This window comes from Myzus persicae, unplaced genomic scaffold, assembly GCF_001856785.1.
Source record: "Myzus persicae strain clone G006 unplaced genomic scaffold, MPER_G0061.0, whole genome shotgun sequence".
NCBI lineage: Eukaryota > Metazoa > Arthropoda > Insecta > Hemiptera > Aphididae > Myzus > Myzus persicae.
Genome location: NW_019101504.1, coordinates 2153 through 8005, shown reverse-complemented (window position 1 = coordinate 8005; position 5853 = coordinate 2153). Strand labels below are relative to the sequence as shown.

The window sequence follows — 5853 nt, the reverse complement described above, 5'->3', positions numbered from 1 at the left end:
AAACAGTGTTTATGGCAGGGTGCCAGGGTGGGTGGTACTCGGAAAGACTGCAGAAGCCAGAAACCGAGCGTTGGTATGAGTTCACAACAAAGCTCAGAGTGCACTGTCTAGTTTCGGTTAAGCCTCAATAAAATATGTTTCATATTAATTTCATCAGTTTTTAAGATGTCATTTTTCTGTTCGTACGTTCACACAACATTCTAACCTCGTCTGTTCGTGGTACTTCCACTGTCACCCTACTAGCACGTCCGGGAAACGGACGCAGCCGAGACTCACGGCGTTTTACGAACCATCCTCATTTAACAATATCATCATACAAACATCGCTGCTATCAGCTCAGCCACGATGACGAACAAGCCACTCGGTGCCGTGTCCCGCACAAAGGAGCCCGTCAGGATCTTCGAGGGAATCGTCAAACAGGTACGTCGTTTCGACGCGGACACGCACTCAACGTTTTTCTGGGCCACTGTGAAATGTATTACTTACCCCACATGCCAGGTTAGGTGTGGGTTTCATGTGTGTAGCCACAGCCTTTCAGAAATGCGAACTTAACTTTACCATACCAGACGTCTTGTGTCATGTTTACCCTTGTCACTACCTTTGTCTTTTGTTGAACATCCAACCAATTTGTCTGCGACTTAAGTTCTGAAATTTGGGGTTAGCTGGTATTTGAAATATAACTGGTTTCTCTGTTTTCCTTAACATAAATTATTCCCAAGTACCTACTGGGTGTTTTCATCTATTGGCTTTATTTATGAAGCCCCGCCCAGACCAAAGGAAAATTTGTTGTCGACAATGTTTCCGATTTCACGTCATGAATGTTAGAAACATATATTGCCTACAAATGTTTTTAGGTCTGAACCAGGCTTTACAGTGAGGGTAAAGGGTATGTACTACAAACATAACAAAGTTTTATTTCAACACCTGATGAATGGGAATCTAGGTCGAGTTGATGAATAGCTAGATTTTATTGATATTTGAAAGCAATACATTTTATACTAGTGTTAAAAGAAGCATGGTTCTGTTAAATTTATATGAGGTACCTAGACAATTTCTATAGTGGATTTTTTTCACTTGGGATTTTCATTTTTTTCATTACCAACAAGTGTAACAAGTATGTAATAAAATACTGTTCAAAACACATTAAGTGTATACCTACTTTCAAGTGTTTTAATCCATTGAAACTCAAATAGGTATAAATGTAAATAAATTGTATTCTGCTTATTTTTAGGTGGGTATTATGAAAGACTCAATCGATAAGTTTTTAAACATTGCCCTACTTTCTCAAATATTATTTTGTTTTAAAGATAGATAAGTACCTATTTTTGATTATTTATCATTAAAAAAAATGATTGTGGTTTACATGAGTATTAATTTAATTTATTAAATGTATCAATTGATATTTAAATAACTTATTATTTATTTTCATTTAAAAAAATTGGTTAGGTAGGTGTGTATTCCTCAATACTATTATTAATTTAAGTATTTTGAAATAATTTTTCATGCTTACAATATTTTTGTGAGAGCCTAATCTATCTTTGTTATATGTTTATTGGTATAAAAGCTTGGAATGAAGTAGTTTTACCGGTGAGCTATTTTTTCAAAGAACTATTTTATATCAAAAACGATGATGAGTTGTACACATTATTCGAGTACATTTTTTCTTCTATTCTACTTAGTTCAAGTTAAGAAACGTAGTTCTTTTTTCTTGAGATTGGTAATTGGGTTCTGCAAAAAGGGTACTATTTAATTTAAGTCAATGAAAAAATAAGGTAGTAAACAAATTGAGTGCTAGAAAAAAAAGGTTAGGAAGTTCATCACTTTTTTTAAAAAATATTTAACCATCTTTATTGGAAGTCAAATTTTATAGGTATGGTGTAAATTAAAATATATGTTATTTTGTGTTATGTTATATACAGTAAAAAATAAAGTTAAAGTGTATAAATTAAAAAATAAATTTAACTTCTTTTATTATAACTCAGTTAAACTATGTGTTTTTTTTTAATGTTATGTTCTCGGTAAGACTGATATGATAAGGATTTAAAAAACTCAAATCTTGTTATCGTATTAATCATAACCTGGGCTCATGAGTTCATGCCTTGCATATCAATCTTGCAATGTCGAATTTAATGGTAGGTGCCGTGGTTGAGTACTTTAAGTTTTATTTTGCATATTTTTGTTGAGGTTCTTTGTCACTTTGGCATATTTATGCGTTTTTCTATTTTAGTGTGCATATATTTAGAATATTTTTACCAAAATTTGATTAAAATGCAATAATTTATATTTTTGCACTGCATAAAATATACAGTAATTTTCGCAACTTCAAACTATTAAAAATAAAATGTATAACAGCCTGTAGCCTGCGTTAAGCAATTAGTGGAAAACATGTCATATGAAATAGGTTTATCTTCTTGATACTCTTCAGTGGTTTATTCTCGAATATTTCAGTCATTATTGCGAAGTGTGTGCGAGTATGTTTGTTCAGTTTAACAATCTCTGAACTCTTTAAGGCATATTTTGAAAGTTTTTAGTGCATACATATTTGGTCATTTTTTAGTACATAACCAAACAAGCCCTGATCATGACTAAATAAACAGGTGTGTCTGCACTCTGGTATTTTTTTCTATCACTGCACACGTGTGCCTCAGACTTAGAATAAACCGTAATTTTCATCTCAAATACATAGTGGCGTTTATAAAGAATTCACCATTAACTTGGTTATTCCAAGTCTGGAGCTTACTTAATGCACAGAACAATTTTGCGTCATTTAATTTATTTAGTCATGGTATCAATAATATATTTTTTGTTTTGATGAAGTCAGACAACACCTATTAGTTATCCCCATCGAGTCAATTATATAACATGTGTTTTAAAATTATTAAAATCTTGTTTCCTCATCTAGAATATTGGAATGACAAAAATTTGATTGTCGACGTGAACGCATTTTTAAAGAAAAATGCTAAACAACGGATGAAGGCTATTGTCGAATCTGTTATTAACGGGTCCACCATCAAGCTGTTGTTGTCGCCCGAAAGAAACATGATCAATGTATACCTTTCAGAAATTAAGGTAAGGTATTTTTTTTCTCAACATGCTTTTCAATATATACAGTATTATAGCATTTATGATAAGTATAATTTTTTTTCTAAATGATACAATATTTTATTATTTATACATATTTATATTGGTTATGTGGTAAATAGTTGGATTGGTTATTAACTTATATTCAATATATGTACAAATAAATTGTGTGTAGTGCTCGCCAAAAGATGAAGAATTCGGGATTGAAGTAAAGTTCTTTGTTGAAGTAACGTTTACTGCAGAAGGATGTTGAGGTTACTTTAGAAGGAGTGCTTTCTAATTGTAGAACTCCATCTTTCTTTGGGACTATATATCATCCAGTATATTTTAAAATCATTTTTGTAGTTTTGTGTTTAATAACTATATTATATAATTATACATTTTTAAAGGCTGGTGACATTGCTGTTGAGTTAGTTAAAGAAGGTTTTGCTACATGTCAAAATCGTAATATGAAATTCTTAGAAGGAAGTGCTAATTACATACAATCAAAATCAGATAAATTTGAAGAGAAAATCTTTGCCACTGTTTCAATTAATGGAATGTAAGGTTTTTTTTTATATCAACAATATTAAATGTATTGCATATTTATAATTTAATATGATTGTTTTTTTTTTGTACTGCTCAGAAACCTTGCTGCAGAATTAGTAAAAGAAGGTTTAGCAACTGTTATGAACAACCTACAAAATGACCAAATGTCCCATTGCTTTGCTGATTTGAAAAGGGCCGAAGGAATTGCTAAACAATCTTATAAAGGGCTTTACTCAAAATTGCCTCCCCCTAAACAATGTATCATTGATTATTCTAGTGCTGCGGTAAATAAAATGAATTTTTTTTGAGAAGAAAAAAATGTAACAATTATTTGTATGTTTAGGAGTCTGCTCGTGCCAAGGCTCTTTTAACTAGTCTTCAACGTTTTCTAAGGTTTGAAGCTTTGGTTGAGTATATTGCGAGTGGTTGTAGAATGTGTCTTTACATTCCAAAAGAGTTTTCACTTATAACCTTTCTTTTGGCTGGTTAGTAAATAGTTAACATTCTATTCAAGTTTGATTGAATTAATGGTAATTTCAAGTTCCATTTGTATTATTTAATAAAACTTCCATTTTTAGGTATTAGATGCCCGAGTGGTGAACAACCAAACCAAAGTGAAGCAAACTCAGCAGATGATGCTTACCGTCAAGAAGCATTAGACGAAAGAAAAGATAATGCATCGTGAAGTAAAAACTACTGTAGAATCCTGTAATAAGGGTTTAAACATGATTGTATGGCTGTTTGTGGGAAATATCAATCTTTCGTTGGCACTTGTAAAAGAAGGATTGGCCAACGTATACTGGTGAGCTAAGCATTCAGAGTACTTCAAGCTAGCTGAAAAAGAAGCTAAGGACAAGAAAATTAACGTAAAAATAACTTTACCTAACGAGTAAAATATAATATCTAAACACTAACCTTATCTATATGATTTTGTATTTAGCTATGGACGAATTATGTCAATGAAGTAGAAGAGGCAAACAATAATACCAGCAAACATGTTCATGAAGAAGTGAACAAAAAACTAATTATTTTGAAGTGCTTGTATCAGAGGTCAGTTCTGAGTTGCGTTTTTACGGACAACCTGTATCGAAAGGACCAAGTTAGAAAGTTTTAGTGATAACTTGGGGAAACATTTTGATTCTAACCCTCCTGTTGCTGGTTCGTACAGTCCAAAACAAGGTAATTTGCTACATATAAAATAAACATCTTTGTAATTTTTAGTTTTTATATGATGGTTAAATAATATTCATATTTGTTAAATACAATTTTAGGAGAAATGTGTGCAGCTAAATTTAAGAAAGATCAACAGTTGTACCGTGTCAAAGTAGAAAAGGTTGCTGGCCTAAGTATACATGTTCTGTTTATTGATTACGGTGACTGCTGAGGAGTGTGCTTATTTGCCACCGACTTTTAAAAATGATGGATCGTATGCCAAAGAATACGGATTAGCACTTGTGAAGCTACCTAAGTTGCCTGAATATCAAAAATATTCCATTGCCGCTGCACGTGATGGGTTCATTAACAAGATCATCAATACCAATGAAGAGTACACTTACAACAATCTTACTCACATTACTGTTAAAGGCAATGAAGAGGATCTCGTCAAGAAATGGGTCGAAGAAGGATTCTTGTTGGTTGAAATGCATTGTGAAAGATATTTGCAGAGATTGGTATTACAAATAATAGTTTTTGATTAATTTTCTTTTGACTTAATATTTCATGTCTTATCTATTTAGTTGTCAGAGTACATCAAGGCTGAAGAAAAGACTAAGAAGGATCGGTTACATATATCGCAGTAGTTCTCAATCTTTTTAATACCGCGACCTAAATTTTCTCGAAAAATCTTTCGCCGCCTACATTGTTTCACTTTTCAACAATTTGTGAAAAATAAAATTTGTATTATATAAATATGCACACATTTTTATTAGGTATTTAGTTTTTTTATAGGTTAATAATTAATATGAGTAAAAAATGTAATTAATATAATTAAAATGTACTTTTTATAATGAGGTACCTAACATAAATTTCTTGGTATCTATATAATTCAAAAAAATGTTCCCGACCCACCAAAAATTGACTGATAACCCACACTTTGAGAAACGCTGCAATATAGTGGCATCACAGAAAATGACGCTTAAGAATTTGGCAATGCTTAATAAATGATCTTTCTTTATCTTCAGAAGACTCAATATCCACTGGTCAGGCCATTTACAACTGTGCAAAAAAATTTTTTACATATTAATT

At 31.7% G+C, this 5853-nt stretch overlaps 1 pseudogene; it reads left to right on the top strand.

The window, feature by feature from the left end:
- The first annotated feature begins 345 nt into the window (after window positions 1–345).
- LOC111029346 lies at window positions 346–5505 on the top strand (annotated as a pseudogene).
- The last annotated feature ends 348 nt before the right edge of the window (window positions 5506–5853 follow it).